The sequence below is a fragment of the Misgurnus anguillicaudatus genome, chromosome 14, assembly GCF_027580225.2.
Source record: "Misgurnus anguillicaudatus chromosome 14, ASM2758022v2, whole genome shotgun sequence".
NCBI classification, from domain to species: domain Eukaryota; kingdom Metazoa; phylum Chordata; class Actinopteri; order Cypriniformes; family Cobitidae; genus Misgurnus; species Misgurnus anguillicaudatus.
In genome coordinates, this window is record NC_073350.2 from 32,113,090 (window position 1) to 32,132,395 (window position 19,306).

Below are 19,306 nucleotides of genomic sequence, written 5' to 3' on the forward strand. Positions count from 1 at the left end.
ACATTTTCTCTGGGTGTTTATCAACCTGTGTGCTGTGGGTTATAACCATATCATATCTACTAACTACACCTCCTTCCTCTTTATTTGCAATGCAGTCAGGTACTGCGCACATGTGCACGAGACTCCGGTGGTGCTCTTGCAAAAATAAGATTGAGGAACGCTCTGCTTTCCAGCAGTGGTATGACAAGCGCTCAGTTTGACACCACTAAACTACACGTATACCCCAAAGCCTGAGGACACAAGCGAAAATGATGCAAGCTTCTTGTTATTTCATCTGGAAGAAAGCAATTCTTAAGTGCAGGATGTACAGTATACAAGCTTAGATGAGAATATTCACTTAAAGCCTTTATAGTTTTTGTAAACACTATCTGACCAGAGGAAGTAATCGAATATTAAATGATAGCTTATAAGCAAATAAATCTTGAATTTCCAGCCTCAAGAACACAAGTTTGAAACATTATGATTAAAGGAAATTGCTTAAGCATTTGGTGCAACACTAGAGAGTAGACGTTTGTAAAACCAGATTTACACCCCTGAGAACTTAAAGAGCGATGGAGCTGGAGGCAAGGTTCAACCTGGTGTTTGCTTACAAACACATATCACACTCACGCGCTATCATGTTGCAACATTACGACCGCTAGTGATACAAACAACGCACGTACCCTATGACAGCAATTAGGATTTTTATAGACAGTTTTGCAGGGCTATAAATTGTGTACATGCTGCAAAACATTTCTGCAGGATTGAGTGTGGTATGCATTAACCGTATCATACATTGCACAGATGATCAGTAGAATATATTTTACATAATGACTAATCAGAGTTAATCAATTAATCAATTGCCTACCGCAATGCAATTTTATAACAGTTACGTGATGTGTCCGGGTGGACGTGCGTTTCTACTGACCGTCCTACCCTGATCTGGTTAAATGCAAGCAGTCATGCATCCTGAAGGCTTTGGACCTTGGAAACAGTCACTATGAGCACACAATGCAACCTGATCTGTCATACAGAACCTCACGGGATAAGAGCTTCCTCTCACAACAGGTGCAAGATGGACAGACTTCCTAGTGTCCAACGAAGACATTTCTCAATGCATTTTGATAACAATGTTAATGTGTTGCAAAGATGCATACAAAACATCCCAAATGTGTTCAATCTGGTATAAACAAGTTTAAAATATTTTTTTTTACAAGCATAAGAAGGGTTTGAAGAACATCTAGATAACATTTCAATCCCAACATGCATTGTAAACTAAACAAAATTCAGACACGCAGATAAATAATACCCAATTTAATAATATAATTTTCATGAAAATTAAGCATATTTTCCCTTCAAAAATCACATTTTAACTGAAATTTAAATATTATATTATGTTTAATGTTATTGAGAAAAAGATGTTTGCATTAAAGTATTTTAAAGAACATTTAAGGTAAATTCTGCTTAGTTGTCAGCAAAGGAAACAACACTTAAGGATCCAAAAATATCTTCATGCAAAGCTTTATATCTTTATATTATGGAATTGGGGATAAATGTGACCTAGATATTTTCTTGACAGAGACTACCCATAAGAAATACTTATAATACTGAACGATTCTGATGTGGCTTTCAGCAGCAGTGACTCTTGGACACATCGCATCATATCACTCCTCAGTCCAAAGAGGGGAGGTACATTTCTTAAAAAAACTGTAAAGCCATTGTACAGGCCCTTAAATTACGAAACATCTGCTTCTTGACAATGTACTGACAAGCACTGATATGACATTGTTAGAAGGTATGAAGGAGAGACAGGCGCGCGTTCACACCCCGCTCGTGTCACCTCTGCCGCGGTTTCCCAGCAACCAGACCCGATCTACCTGTCCGCTTCCGCAACCTGGCGGGATGAGTCACTAATATCACACCTGACGAAATACACCTACTAGGTTTTGATCTTCTATGAAATAAACCCCGATGTTCTCGAGATGAAGCAATATACATGTCAACGTCACATATTATGACACTGCCATGCGTGATTATAATCATGAACATTATGTGGGCTTGAAATGTAAAACTCATGTTGAAAGCAGACTTGATTATGTTTCAGATAATTAACGCGTAAAATAACAAAACGCAAAAGAGCGCAGATGTCTCTTTAAACGCGCCGACGTTGCACTATTATAGTTTGTTACAATGTTACAGTTGTACAGAATGACACTGCTACATTGTTACATTTCTTTTAAAGGAGTCTGCGTTTCCCTCCTAATTGAACTGACACACACACATACGCGCTCGCGCGCACACACTCCTTATCGGATGTCCTGTCACAGAATGTGATAACATCGTTACACACGTCACTGTCTCATCTCTCATACACACACTCGCGCGCGCACACACACACACACTCGCGCGCACACACATATTGTGAAGAATACATTAAAACTCACCTTACTCTCCTGGTTACAAGTGAAGTGCTGCACACTCTCGCGTCCGGGTTTAAAAGTTCATTCTGCTGTAATGTTCCGATCCGTCCCGTTTAAAAGCTTCGGTTTAACTCTCTTTTTGCTCTATGTTTGAGCGAGGACATTCATTTCTGCGCTTGAGGAGGTTCGTTAACAAACGAGTCCTCTGTCTGGGCTGCGCTTTAAAAGCGCTCTGAGCATTGCGCAAGCCCCGCCCCTTCACATCGGAGTTAAAGTGACAGTGTGCCCTTTTCTGCTGTCCTGTATCTGCAATCTCTTATTTATATTTTTATATGATCGTGGTTGAATAGAAATAAACTTCTGTTTTGAGTTGAAAAGCAGACAAAGGCTATTAAACAATAGGAAAGTTATACATATTAGCATTAAAAGTAACAATAATCCTGTGCATTGAGAATTAAATAACCTGCAGGGTTTTGGCAGTAAGATCGATTTTTATCCACACTTTAACTTATTGTAAACAGTAAAATACAATACATAGAATTCTGCTTCGTATAGACTGTTTAGCAGGAATAAAAACATTGCTGTAGTTATGCAGCTGTTTGCCAGTAACTTACTGTAGATTTATGTTATTTACTGGCAACAGTTTGTTCAAAGTGAAATGAAATATTAACATCAACAAGTATTTGTCTTTATAGAATAAAACTATATAATAATAACCTCGTGCAAAGCATTCTAGGAACCAGAAATCCTCATCAACCTTGAAGGAACATATCTGTTTTTTTCCTTCAGATTTTGGTTCCCAAAATGCATTGCATGATGCTATTATTTTTTTGTTTTATTCTGTAAAGATAAAGACTTGTTCATGTTTAATGTTCATTTAACTTCGAACAACACTGTAAAAAAATCAGTAGAAATTACAGTGTTACTCGCAGCTGGTTGCCGGTAATTTACCATAGATTTAAATTGATGTTATTTGCTGGCAAAATTTTTTTTCAAAGTTAAATAAACATTAAACTTTAAGTCTTTGTCTTTACAGAATACAACTAAAATAACAGCATCAAGCAAAGTATTCTGGTAAACAAAATCTGAAGCAAAAAACAGAGAAAGGTTAATGATGATTTCTGGTACCCAGAATGCTTTGCATGAGGCTGTTACTGTATAGTTTTATTCTGCAAAGATAAAGAATTGTTAATATTTAAAATTTATTTATCTTTGAACAAACTCTTGCCAGTAAATAACATAAATTTAAATCTACAGTAAGTTACCGGCAACCAGCTGTAATTTCTATGGATTTTTTTACAGTGAACCTGTTACCAGTAAGAACATAAATATAAATTTACAGTAAGTTACTGGCAAATTGCTGCCAGTAATAATGTAATATCTACAGATTATTTTGACAGTGAACATAAACAATCGGCTTTTGTGGACTAAACGCATCTTCTGGTAGACTTCCACATATCAATAACAAGTCCTTTTACAGTACTTTTATTTCTGATAACAAGTGGAACAAATTAATTATTTTCGTTCATATATCTGCATATCAACTGTTACACTGAGCTAGCGTTACTGTGTAAAATTAATGCATACAATGTTAACTACAGTTCCTTGAATTCTTGCCTGGCTGCCGGACAGTTGTGAACCATTTTCGTCGTCTTCTTTTGTCTTTAGCAAATCAAAACATTTTATTTTCAACAGTTTAGCCACTAGCCAAACCTATAAATAAATAAATGCAGAATGGAAGTTCACTTCGGTTTAGGTGCGACAACGCGCATGTGTCCAATGAAACCGTCTATATAACTGCAGACATTCTGCTCCAGTACAGTAACAGTAAGGAAGTGCATTTAGACTCAGCAAATGGCCAAAACCAGGATTAGTTACCTAAAACTAGAGAGGTTCTTGGCATGAAGGTCCAAAAGGGAAGCATGATTTGAACAGACAGACAAGACCATACAAGGCTAAAGAACATAAGTGAGAAATACAAAGACAGACAGCCTTTACATACTGAATGTACAGCATAAGGGCCCCAGTGAATCCACACAGACATCTGGTGGCTCCAGACCTGATAAGAACGCATGCACAGCAAACACTGTGATGTTTTATTATTACATTACATTTACAAGCCTGTCGCGATGGAGCCCATATTATCTGCTAGATGGATGTGGGTGATGTTGCTTTATTATGGGCTGTGGGGTTGATAATGTCACATATCATATATACTGTAATCTATCTGATTTGGTCTTATCCAGATGCCCACGTGCTTTTAAGATAAATAGATGCCATCCCTAGGTCTCTACGTGTTTAACAGAAAGTTTGCATTAAGTGTGAGAAACTGTGAAGTATGGTAAAAAAATAGGTTTGGTTTGTGGACAGAAGGGAAAAACAATGCTTAATGCATAACTAATGAAAATGGCAAAAAAAAAAACACAACTGTATTGTGTTACTATAAGCTAAATACTAAGTTTATGTTTACTAAGTTTAAAATTTCTTAGATCCAGATTCATTTTCTTGGTAAGCAAAACGACCTAAAAAGAATAAATCTAGTTTTTAGACAAAAAAAATCAAATTTAAGTGAATTTGTGCCTAAAACAAGCAAAATAAATAAATTAATTAATTAATTAAAAATCTGCCAATGGGGTAAGAAAAAAAATGAATTAAACACTTAATTCAAGAAAAATCTAGAAAAACTTTCTTAACCCATTGGCCTTTATTTTGCTTCTTTTAGGCACAAATTCAGTTAAATTTGATATTTTTTGTCTTAAAACTAGACTTATTTTCCTCTCATTTTGCTCATCAAGAAAATACATCTTGATTTAAGAATCTTTAGATATTTGTACTAAAAATAATACAAACATTTTAAGTAAGAATGTCATTTTTTGCAATGTACACTGCAAAAATGATTTTCAAGAAAAAAGTTCTTAGTATTTTTGTCTTGTTTTCAGTAAAAAATATCTACAAATTCTTAAATTAAGATGCTTTTTCTTGATGAGAAAAACGTCCCAAGAAAATAAGTCTAGTTTTTAGACCAAAAATATCAAATTTAAGGGATTTTGTGCATAAATAAGCAAAAATCTGCTAATGTGGTAAGCAAAAAAATCTTGAACATTTTTCATAAACACTTAATTCAGAATTTTTTTTTCATATTTTTTGCTTGTTTTATGCACAAAATCACTTACATTTGATATTTTTGGTCTAAAAACTAGACTTATTTTCTTGGGTCGTTTTGCTCATCAAACATCTTAATTTAAAAATTATTATATATTTTTACTGAAAACAAGACAAAAATACTAAGAATTGTTTTCTTGAAAATCACACTGTAAAAAATTTGCTGTAATTTTGCAGCTGGTTGCCAGTAACTTACTGTAGAAGATAAAGTCTAAAAATGTTTCATGTTCATTTTACTTTGAGCAAAATGTTGCCAGTAAATAACATAAATGTAAAATCTACAGTAAGTTACTGGCAGCTAGTTGCCAGTAATACTGTAATTTCTACAGAAATTTTTTACATTGCATTTTTTGCAGTGTATAGCCTAATTTTCATTTAAATGCAAAGAGTGATAAATATGCATGCCTACAAATGCAAAAAACATATATAATGCTACAGCACATAGTATCATGCACTAAGATATGTTTGTGCCACAATGTTTTGTGTAGTGTGAATTATTGGCTAGATTAACATTATTATGTAAATGTATTTACCCTTAAAACTGTAGCAAGCATGTCTGGCACGGCGGTAGCCATGAAAATCATTGTATTGGTCTTAATTTAAACTCAGCTATATTTAAACTGTTTTATTTGAATCACCAATAAACCAGTGTGTGCACATTGTGTTGTGTACAGCTATGCTCCCCAAACAAAAAGCAGAACATTGCGCTCAATCGTTCAATTGTTGGACCTTTTGTCCAACCAGCTGCATTGTGTCGTTTGAATGAACCAACAAACCGCTATATAAAAGACTTAGATACGAAATGTTACATAAATGCAGCAGCACACTCCGTGTCACAATACGATTGTAACTTACTGTGGGTGAAGCTCTGTATAAGGTCAAGCACAATGCCCCACAAAAAAAAAAAAACTATACAAACAGAGCAGGAATGCAACGGGAACAAAATGTGCCTGTGTTACAGTGTTGCGAATCTCCGTTTGGCCGTGGCCCCCCGTACCCGACTGGCTTATCACCTGATATCTGGCCGTGGATGAGCCCACACGCTTCAATCCCCTTTAATGATTTCAAAAACATTCCACTCATTCCAGTGGGCCAGTTGTGGCCAGCACAAAAACACACGAACTGTTGATCTCTGATCTGCTGCCGGAAGAAAGGTAAACCTGCATGCATGAACTTATAAGCTGCGTGCACTTGCTAAATTTGTGAGTTCTGACCAGAAGTGTGTAGGGTGGTTTGTGCGTAAATGTGTGCATTGACAAAAATCCAACACATTTTGCATTTGTTTATACATCAGTTCAGCCGCTTTTGTGTTTGCATGACAAATTACGTATTCGCAGCATGCATTGTTACTCCAACAAGGGTCGAGTTTCTGTATCTAACTTTGTTTTCTGTGCAACTAACTTTGCAATCAGACAAAACTAAACTGATCTGAGCTCAGATTGCTTTGTGTTGATAGAAACACGGCCATGAACTTTCCTCTATTGGCAGATCCCTCCCAATCTCCGCCTCTCTTACACACACAAACACACACACACACACATGAACACACACAGAGATTCAACACTGTTGGTATGATGTCATTGCATACATAGGAAATGCCTTATAAAGTCAGTCAGATGTGCACCTTTAAATAAGAAAGGGTCACTTAACCTGGAAACGAATAACATCACATTAAAAAAGTCTGCTCTTTAATAAAATCTGTGAAAAATCACTGATAAGAGCTCATAATATGTCAATAGTTTCTCGCAGAGAGCATTGAGATGAATGGAGAAGAAATGGACACCGTCCAGAGTCTCCAATAATTTTATGTGTCTCTTCTTGAGGTCAAGAAGAGATCTTTAAATCACAAGTTACAAATGAGAAATAAATGAGCATGTTGTATGTTAACAATTTCGTCATTTGTTTAATTCGTTTGTGTAAGCAATTTTAGGAGAAACATCTGACATGTACATTATTCAAACCATCCCCATATTTATAGATTTACTGATCTGCTGATTTCTTAAGCACAGATCCACACAAAATGTTCCCTGTTCTGAGACATGCTGATGTATTTTCATTGGGGAAAGGATATGCCAGTAACAAGGGAAAGATGTGAATCATCATTCCCGAAGGTTACCGGGTTACGGACCTGCACCTGTTGATGTAATCTCACTAATCGCACATTCCCAACAAGATCAAAGTTCAGCCTGGTGATAAGGAGAAAAGCCAACGACTGCAGCTCCTCATGTGAAATGACAATAAAAGCATGCAAGCTTGTTTTTAGTGTGCTAAATGTTTTGCATGGCCAGGTCAGTGAATTCTAGCCATCAGGAGTGTTTGCTAAGGCAAGTAGCAACTAAATTAGAAATTAAAATACACATGAAGGAGGGCAACCACATAGAAATGGCCTATAAACCACAGATTAACCACACATAGCAACCACAATGAAAGCATTGGAAAATCTTCAAACACCCCAGCGTCATGGCAGTTGGTTAGACACAGACAAGCATCACACATATTTTCTTTACTGATAAATAAAAATTACCCCATAATTTACTCACCTTAATGTTATTCAACAAGGTGTATATGACTTTACCAGTATCCAAAACCACATAGTGTGACAGTACGTACTAAATTAGATTAAGATACCTAGTCTATAGAGTATAAACGTGGGTAGTGTAAATAAAATTCGGACATACTACATGCGCCATATTAATGCATCACCTGACATGGATGATGTTAAACAAGTGCATTTTAACCTGATAAGGAACACTGTGCCATACACGGTACACCCCCTCCCTTGCACGTGAGGCTGCATTACGTCATTGTAACTTTGAAGCATTAAATCTTCAAAATATACGGTCATGCGGCACATCGTTGTAACGCTTATTTTCGGGATTCCATTAAGCGCACACACAAAGCATAATATGATTTTTAGCAGTAATAAAACTGTAATCTAGTTGTTAGTTACCTGAACCGGGCGGCGCCGATTTAGGATATTTACTTACCTTCAAAATCTTCCCTTTATCCGCTTCAGAGAAATTGTCCAAAACAAATTGTTCATAAATCCCCAAAAGTCCAAGGAAATTGAATATCCAAGCCTTTTAATCCAAAACGATTTGTTAATCTTACAATCTTGACGTTTCTGACCGAATTACGATATAAATAGTGTATACAATTAGTTCACAAACGGACATTCGTTCGAATCTCACTTTTCATTCACGATTTATAATGAATATATTCGGATGTCACGTTTATTGTGCAACGTCTGAGGAACAAATACGCCCCCTTGTGGAATTTCAGCCGTTCCATAAGAGGCTACCCACAGGGAGCAACTGTTGTCTTTATTCATTTACAATTGAATAGTCATGTCGCCACTTTCCGATATTTTGGAATATAAAACGCCTTTCCTTTTTTACTTTTCACATTCTGTTTTTCCAATACTGAGAATTTAGACATACTACTCACCTTGCATGTTGTTTTTCACCTAATATATGGTATGGAAGTAAACAATTTCAGATGCAGGGTTTGTTTCTTCAGCCATCACATTAAGTATTATACCACAAGGCTGTTGAATGCTTTATAGACCCTTTTACAGCCCACGTGATCAAATAGCCTGCGCGCGCATTTTGGCAACAGAAGTGGCATTGTTCCCCAGTGGTTCTAACTTGTTAGCAACACAGAAAGTTTATTAAAACGGTTTCCAAGCATCAAAATGTCTGGTTGTTGCGTTTGGTTGATAAGTCAATTTTTTAATATAACTTTGTCTGTCTTACCAATGTCTGTATGTAACCATGGTATAAGCAGAATAATTGACTTCAGTCTTTTGAATTATTGACGATGGGCCATTGAATTATTCGAAAATAATGCACACCCAAGGTGGTAATGCGAAGCCGCATTATTTTGCATTATACTACGGGTCCATTGAATGCTTGAATCTGATTGGCTGATGAACGTTCTGAGGTGTGCAATTATTTTCTGGGAAATGCGGGCGAACGTAGTTCCAGGCAGCTCTCTTGACCGCATTACAATTCCATATCACTTTGCATAGTTAACTGTAATAAAGGACTAACAAAAACAAAATGACAGACGATTTTCCGAGGCAATAACAGCGCTGTTGTTTAGAGACGCACAGAGGTAGCCTCGTTCACACAATCTCTCTCTCTCTCTCTCTCGCTTGCCCTCTCTCTCTTGCTCACTCTCTCTTTTTCCTTCTTTCTCTTACTGTGTCTCGGTCTCTCTCTTTTTTAATAACTTCATTAATAACTGCATTAGAATGCTATCAACGGCTCAAGCCTCCATTGCCAGCTTTAAAATGTTGTTTTGGAACACGCAAAGAGCAGTTGGATGAGTCATGGAAGAAATAGTCCTACTCAAGTCCTACTTAAATACAAAAACTAGACGAATCCCTTTAAAGTTATCATGTGATTGATGTCTTGAGGTGTGGTAACCCTAGTATCCGCTTCACGTGGTGGCCGCATCACCACCTCGGGTGTGCATTATTTTTCTAATAATTCAACGGCCCGTCATCAATTATTCCTTACTTATAATACATAGTTTGGCATTATTTTCAAATAATTCAAAGGACCGTACCATCAATTATTCCACTTATACCACTGTTGCCACAGACATTGCTAGGACATTGCTCTGGGTGTTTTTTAAAGACATTTGACAGGTCAGGTGTGTGTTTATCGGAAAATAATGCATCACTGTGGAACATTTCTCAACCAATCAGAATAAAGCATTCAATAGCCCTGTGGTATAACTGAAAATAATGCATAACGGCATTTTTCAAATAATTCAATAGCCTGTCGTTATTTATTCCTTACATATCCTTTCTTTTCCTAAATGTGTTTACAGTACATTCAAATGCAACATATCGATTGCTAAATACGCTGAAAATACATATTGTCACAAATGTATTGTAAATATGTATATGACGTAGTGTAAAGTGTATTTTAAAAATGTCTGTAAATTTTGCTTCTTGTCTGTAAAATTTGGATTATTTTGTCTTATTAAAAAAATTAAACTATAAAATGCCATTACGAAACTAGGAAGAGCCATTATATAACTATGTGTAAAAATGTGATCGGCAGAAGAAAGTCCAGGATAGTTGAAGATGAGTACTGTAAATTAGGGGCTGTTTTAATTTTTTGGTCAACTATTACTTTAAGAGAATGTGAAAATGTAATAATTGACAGTACCTAAAGGGGCGAATATTTGCATATATAGTTATATATTTTTTCGGACGCTTTTGCGAACATGGGCAGGAAGTGCTTCGTCAAAAAGTGATTTGGCTTTGTCCACTTTTGCTTTTCAGTAGAAAGAAAGGTTACCCCATGACATACCGGTTTTCTACTGGTCACATTTCGCCAAGTTACACAAATTCGCAGTGAAATATCTTCGCACAAGCTTGTGTTTTCCGTCTGATGCATTTAATGGAAAAGTGTAGTGCGACCGCCCCTTAACATCGACTACTGCAAGACTCAGCATATGCATAGTATCTGTCAGTAACAAACTTGAAGAAGCTGCAAACTTTGTTTTATTTAAACGAGAGCAAATATCTGTTTGATTTTGTACGAATGAATATGTAAACTAAAGGTGTTGAAAAAGCTCTGCTCTAACATGTGGGATGGTTTACACCGTCTATATCTGTAACAAACGTTCACTCATTATAGTTTTGGCTTTATTACGATAAGAACCCTGCACCAGCTGCACTGATTTATAATTATTTAGCCAATATCAGTGATTCATTACATTGTAAATCAGACACATGCTCTTGCACAACACGCAAACTCTTTTGAAACTCGGCACATGCGTTTATGATCAGCTAGCTTGCCATTGCTCATGTAAATGTAAACGTTTCCATATTACAACACCAAGCTTTTTGTCCACCCACGACAAATCCTTTTGACTTGCAAGTAATGGGGTGGTTTCAAGGAAATTATCTTTGTTAAGACACGCGCATTTCTAGCCGGGGGCATGCAGCGTGGGTTTGTTTATTTATTTGTGATAATGTGTTAAAGTGACTCAGGGTCAATAGTAAAGAGCTGAGGCTGTGATCGTCCCTGTGAAGGTGCGTTTGGTTGTGTGAAAACTGCATTGTGTTAAGGATAAGAAGGGGCTTAAAAGTGCATTTATTTTTCTTTCTCAATTTCTCACCTCGCCACAGACGTACAGTACTTGCATAATACTTATCCATTGCTTTGTCTGAAACCGTTCACTCCTTCAATATTCCCTGACATTTCAGTCCATTATATGGTGAAAAAGTGAACCAAAATGAGTGAGAGCTGACGCAGAGATTTGTCATAAACCCTAATGTGGCTTTATGGATTGTACTGTAAAATGTACTTTTTTACTGTTTGTCACATTTGTCATGTTTATTGTATTAGTTGATAACTGTTGACTATTATGTTTCAATAAAAATATGTATTATATTTTCAGTGAAAGGTATCACATTTAATTTGATTCGTTTTAAAAAGTAGAAAATCACAAGAACTAATAAAAGTGTATAAACGTAAATATGTGATGCTTATTTTCAGTATCCTTCAGCTGATTCCAGTTACGTGTTCGTCTACCATTGCATCGATTGTGCTCTCAAAGTCAGAGTGCATTGTGGGTAAAAACCACAGACTGTAAAAAAAGATGGATGCAGTGTCCGTGACGTCACCCATTGGTTTCTGAAGATCATTTTTGAAGCTTAAAATAGGCGTTGCATGCCATTGCCATTTTGACCGCGTGTTTTTCGGACATATATAATAAAATGAATATAATTTAAACGGAGGAGTTACAAAAAAATTCACCTCCCTCACAGTTGTCATGAAGGGCAAACTTAGCTATACAGACCAAAAACTATTTTTGTACCAGGCTGAAAACATATTATTTTCTACTGTAAAGTTGGCCATTTTAACGTGGGGGTCTACGGGAATTGACTCCCTTTTGGAGCTTGCCTCTAGCGGCCAGTCGATAAATTGCAGTTTAAGTCACTTCCGTATTGGCTTCATCAGAGAGATTGGAAGGTTGCCCCTCTGTAAAAACCAGTGAACGAATGTAGGGAATGAAAATTTCAGACACCACTACCAAATGGTACACGCCAAATATAGTGGAGACAGCGAGTTTCGGACACAGCCCATACAGTTGTTCATTTAATTTAGTGACACAGATGTGAACTATATTTTGCCAAAGGATGCAACAGTTCACTGTCACTGTTCTAGTGTGTTGCCTGTGGTTGTCAGGGTGTTGTTATGCTCTTGCTAAGGTATTCTGGATTGTTGCCTGGGCCTTGCTAGGATGCATAAGTAATAGTACTAGTAGCAGTTGCCTGGGCAGTTGCTAGGATGCATAAGTAATAGTACTAGTAGTATTTGCCCTGAGGGTAAACACTATGTAATACAAAAATAGTGTGCTAGCATCTTTTATATGCTAGTGCATCTTTGGTGAATGTTTAATTCAAGACAATAAGCTACATACTGTACATACTGTATTTCTTCAGGACTATGGTGCTACATACAGACACTGTACTTTTCACAATGCGCATTGTTACAAAGAAGCACAAAAACTTGATATAGGAAAAAATGTATGATATAGAGATTAATTATACAGGTGTTTTTGTTTGGTATAATGACTCGATATGAGAAGAGAAACAGTAGCTCAGTGGGTAGCACTGTTGCCTCACGGCAGAAGGTTGCCGGTTTGAGCCCTGGTTAGGTCAGGTGGCCAAACTGTATGGAGTTTGCATGTTGTCCCTGTGTCAGCGTGGGTTTACTCCAAGAACTCTCCCACAGGCCAAAAACATGCCTGTTTACAACTTCAACAGGGGTTTTCAAACTGGGGTCCAGGGGGTTGGGGGACCCCAGAAAATTTTAGAGAAAAAGACATAAAAGTATGAAAATCTGACTTTTCCTAGCCTGATCTCATAGATATGTACACTAGATGTCGCATTGGAACGAATGCGTCAAACAGAGCTGCCATCTTGAAACGGGGGAGCCCTGCATCAGCGTCATTGTAGGTAATGATGTAACGGAAATAAAATCACCATGAATCGTCATGAATGCAATTTCTAGGTTTTCTTTTGATTCGTCCCAACAGTCAGACATGTATTTAGCAATGAGTCCAAAAAAAATTAAAGTTTTGATATTTTGAAAATCTACTTTTTCTTACTATAATGCATGGTGCTAGTAGCCCTAACATCCAAAAGTCCGGCATCGTCCATGAATTTGAAATACAGGCGGAGATAGCAGCGTTACCTAGCTACTTCCTATGACAAGACCCCTGTTCCAAGATGGCGGTGGTTTTGACACATACTTAGAACCCCAAGGCGACATCTAGTGTACATATCCATGGCCTGATCTCACAAAATACGTGAAATAGTCACGCATTATTTTGCTCAGTTTTGCGTGACATATTTCCACCATTTTACGTGCCCCTCCCACGACTTTCTTTTCCATGACAGTTTCACGTATTGGTTACTCAACTGTTTTTCCTATTTTCTTACAATTGTCGCTTCGGTTTAGGGTTAGAACAACTTTCTGTTACATAAAATGACATCCTAACCCAAACCCAACTCTAACCCTAATGTCAGGCGACAATGGTTTAAAAAGCATACGAAAAAATAATATAAACCAATATTTTAAATGACATCCTAACACAAACAGCAAATCTTACCCCAAACTGAAGCAACAATTGTTTAAAAATAGGAAAAACAGTTGAGTAACTAATACGTGAAACTATCACGGAAAAGAAAGTCGTGGAAATATGTGACAATGTTACGCAAAACTGAGCAAAATAATGCGTGACTATTTCACAGAAATAGTTGCTTTTAAGGATTAAAATAATCCAGATAATTTACTCTAATTAAAACTGTTACGTGTTGGGGTCCATTTAAGTCCATTATAATTAAAAAAATCCTGGAATGTTTTCCTCAAAAAACATAATTTCTTCTCGACTGAACAAAGAAAGACATTTTGGATGACATGGTGGTGAGTAAATTATCTGGATTTTTTTTTAAGAAAATGGACTAATCCTTTAAGTGCTATAATTGGGTCCCCGGTGCTCCTATCAACCTACAAAATGTGAAAAAGATCAACCAGGTAACTTAGTTTTGGTAGACCATTCTCTGCAAGCATGGAAAAAAATAGGTTATTAAAAATAAGGGATCTTATTAAAATAATACCACCCTTGATCTGCACTATACAACCACGGCACTGCCACAGAGAAAGAGAGAAAGAAAATAATTGACAGCACAATTGAGTTTCAATTTCAACAAATCACCATTATGGTGATCAGTGTTTACATTTCATCATCTCATTTGCATGTTAAAGGACACACCCAAAAATGCCACATTTTTGCTCACACCTACAAAGTTGCAATTTTAACATGTTATAATAAATTATGTGTGGGATATTTTGAACTTAAAACTTCACATATGTACTCTGGGGACACCAAAGATTTATTTGACATTTTTTAAAAGTCTTGTGAAATGCCCCCTTTAAGTTTTTTTTTTTTGTTTTGTTTATTTAGTTTTAAAATTAGGTTTATCTCTCATTACCACATATATAAAATAGATATTATCAATAATCATAGATTATACTGCATTTGCTTTGTATCTTTCTAGTGTGTTTTCTTACTTCAATCCCCTTTTTCCCACTTTGGGGTATGTAAGGCAGCAATCCTTGTAAAGCTGCTATTAAAAATATTTAGTTATAAGTTGCTGCAATACAAATAAATTTGACTTTAAGTGTAGCCAATTATATTTGTTATATATAAAAAATATGTAACTTGATATAATTTAGGGAAGAGTTCCTCTACAAAAGGTTAATCATATTCGGGGTCCTTGGCATCACCCTGTCCTAGAACATACTGTAGCTGGCATCGAAAGGGTTAAACTTTAGCATCCTGGCATGAGGGCGACGAATATTCCAGGTTTTCTCTGTGTTTCCTGCGGTGGTTTACAGAAGCCAAGGTCATGACTTCATTCATAGAGCAATCATTTTGAGAAATTTGAGAGCTGACAGATGAGGGAGTCACTTCTGCTCTCCTAGTTTCCTGTTCCAGAGGGCTTTAGGGACACACAGATGAATAACAAAGACACAACTTACCCATACATACATACATACATACATACATACATACATGTACTGCTAATAAAGATTTCAGATGTGCGGCCTGGAGGGAAAAGGCCGGCGTTGGTTCAGCAGAAGACATTTGACTGCAGCAAACAAGCGCCTACTTACACCGGAAGAGCCGTCTGACTGACATGACCAGCAATGAATCACTTATTGTTTTGTGTGTTAAGTTTTGTTTAGGGGTGCGTTACCAGCGGTATAGTAAATCGCAATAATAGACAGTGATGAATTATTAATGACGTAAGGGAGATTTTGCAGAAAAACAGAGACATGTAAGCCTAAAGAAGCATATTCACGTAAGTTGCATGCCAGTGAAATTCATGCATACTAGATTGAGAACGTTTCATGCAATATCATTTCAACTATAGACCCGGCTATGAGTAACTCACTTCTAGCCAAAATAAACTTGTATTTGGTTACATGCCAAAATAACTTGTGAGATGTTTGATATTCCATCATGTAAGGAAAGTCAACAGTGGTTACAAGGTGTTTGCTTTCATTTACTTGTTTATTTTATTTCATTTAATCTTTGCTTAGCCCAAAATTTTTGCCTAGACATCTGGGGTGTGTTTGGATGGCTATTGGACGTCTTTAAAATGCAAAATTGCTTGCTGGAATTCATCAGGTGATTAGACAACCAATAGGGACAGTCTACTAATGTAAACTACTTCGAAACTTAAGGTGAGTCTTCGTGTCAAGTGCACCTATGTCCATCATTCACTGGCTGTACATGAAAGCAGCGTTTTACCCTTGACATTTTTTGGAAATGTGTCACTTGAAATGTAACCTTATAAGGAGTTCGACCAATAGTCACAACACAATGTAGACAATAGAGGCGTGACTCGGTGGTGATGCAATCGACTTAACAAGTGCAACATACTAATATGGTATTGTTCAAGATGTGTAAGAGTTAAAACCAAACTAACCCAGACTAGAAACTGATCCAGTGGTGATATGTACAGTATATGCAAGTCAATGAGATGTTGATGGTTAATTTTGAATTGGCTACACACTGTAAAAAGTAAATGTTGGGTCAAAAAACTTACCAAATGAAGTAAGTTTTTTAAGTAGAGCAGCTTTCACTTTTTAAAATGCATAACAGACCTTGCATATAACAGCCCAGTCACACAAAATTACGTACCTATAGTCACGTAATTTTTTGATGGTGATGCAATCGACTTACCAAGTGCAACATACTAATATGGTATTGTTCAAGACGTGCATATGAAAGAGTTAAAACCAAACTAACACAGACTAGAAACTGATCCACTGGTGATATGTACAATATATGCAAGTCAATAAGATGTTTATGATTGAGAATTGGCTACACGCTGTAAAAAGTAAAATTTGGAGTAAAAAAAATACTTCAATTGGTAAATATTTTTAACTTAAAGTTTACACTTAAAGTGAGAAAATTTAAGTTAAACAAACTTTACTTAGCAAATGAAGTAAGGTTTTTAAGTAGAGCAGCTTTCACGTTTTACAGTGCATATAACAGACCTTGCATATAACAGCCCAGTCATACAAAATTACGTACCTAATAGTCACGTAATTTTTTTGATGGTTGATGCAATCGACTTACCAAGTGCAACATACTAATATGGTATTGTTCAAGACGTGCATATGAAAGAGTTAAAACCAAACTAACACAGACTAGAAACTGATCAACTGGTCATATGTACAATATATGCAAGTCAATAAGATGTTTATGATTGAGAATTGGCTACACGCTGTAAAAAGTTAATTTTGGAGTAAAAAAAATACTTCAATTGGTAAATATTTTTAACTTAAAGTTTACACTTAAAGTGAGAAAATTTAAGTTAAACAAACTTTACTTAGCAAATGAAGTAAGGTTTTTAGGTAGAGCAGCTTTCACGTTTTACAGTGCATATAACAGACCTTGCATATAACAGCCCAGTCATACAAAATTACGTACCTAATAGTCACGTAATTTTTTTGATGGTTGATGCAATCGACTTACCAAGTGCAACATACTAATATGGTATTGTTCAAGACGTGCATATGAAAGAGTTAAAACCAAACTAACACAGACTAGAAACTGATCAACTGGTCATATGTACAATATATGCAAGTCAATAAGATGTTTATGATTGAGAATTGGCTACACGCTGTAAAAAGTTAATTTTGGAGTAAAAAAAATACTTCAATTGGTAAATATTTTTAACTTAAAGTTTGCACTTAAAGTGAGAAAATTTAAGTTAAACAAACTTTACTTAGCAAATGAAGTAAGGTTTTAAGGTAGAGCAGCTTTCACGTTTTACAGTGCATATAACAGACCTTGCATATAACAGCCCAGTCACACGAAATTACGTACCAATAGTCACGTAATTTTTTGATGGTGATGCAATCAACTTACCAAGTGCAACATACTAATATGGTATTGTTCAAGACGTGCATATGAAAGAGTTAAAACCAAACTAACACAGACTAGAAACTGATCAACTGGTCATATGTACAGTATATGCAAGTCAATGAGATGTTTATGATTGAGAATTGTCTACACGCTGTAAAAAGTAAATGTTGGATCAAAAAAAAAAAAATACAGTGCATAACAGATGTTGCATATAACAGCCCAGTCACACGAAATTACGTATCTATAGTCACGTAATTTTTTTATTCTTTTTCGTGATACTGTCATGAATTTGCGCGTTTTTTCATGATCGTATCACAAATTTCTGTTTATGTGTCATTGGTCACTCAACTGTTTTGTCCTATTTTCTTACCATTGTCACTTCAGTTAAGGGTTAGATTTACATAAAATGACATCCTTACCCAAACCCAACTCTAACCCTAATGCCAGGTGACAATGGTTTAAAAATCAGATATCAATATAAAAAAATTATTCAGAAAAAATGGTATAAACCAAAACTTAATGGATAAGTCAATTTTCTTAAAAAAATCCAGATAATTTACTCACCACCATGTCATCCAAAATGTTGATGTCTTTCTTTGTTCAATCGAGAAAAAATTATGTTTTTTGAGGAAAACATTCCAGGATTTTTTTCATTATAATGGACTTTAATGGACCCCAACACTTAACAGTTTTAACACAGTTTAAAATTTCAGTTTCAAAGGACTCTAAACGATTCCAAACGAGGCATAAGGGTCTTATAAAAAATATGCACTTTTAAACCACAACTTCTCTTCTTCCTCTGGCTGTGTGACGAGCCAAAGCGACTTCACATAATTGCGTAATGACGTCGAAAAGTCACGTGTTACATAATATGAAACGCACATTTGCGGACCATTTTAAACAATAAACTGACACAAAGACATTAATTAGATAAGATAAGACCCTTATGCCTCGTTTGTGATCGTTTAGAGTCCTTTGAAGCTGCAATTTTAAACTGCATTTAAACTGTCAAGTATTGGGGTCCAAATCCTGGAATGTTTTCCTCAAAAAACATAATTTCATCTCGACTGAACAAAGAAAGACATCAACATTTTGGATGACATGGTGGTGATTTAATTATCTAGATTTTTTTTCAAGAAAATGGACTAATACTGTGACATCCTTATGCAAACACCAATTCTAACCCTAAACCGAAGCGACAATGGTTTGAAAAGAAAGTGGAAAAAGCAGTTGAGTAACCAATACGTGACAATGACACATAAACAGAA

At 36.1% G+C, this 19,306-nt stretch overlaps 1 protein-coding gene across 3 annotated transcripts in view; it reads right to left on the bottom strand.

The window, feature by feature from the left end:
• Positions 1-19,306, bottom strand: part of errfi1a (ERBB receptor feedback inhibitor 1a) — a 50,396-nt gene that overhangs the window by 5,274 nt on the left and 25,816 nt on the right. For 2 of the 3 annotated variants that reach the window (XM_073876347.1, XM_055185028.2), the window contains exon 1: positions 2,424-2,606. The exons of the other annotated variant lie outside the window; for it this stretch is intronic. The gene's annotated coding sequence lies outside the window, so the exon portion shown is untranslated. Of the gene's footprint in view, positions 1-2,423; positions 2,607-19,306 lie in introns of those variants that run through there. 3 annotated transcript variants of the gene reach the window in all.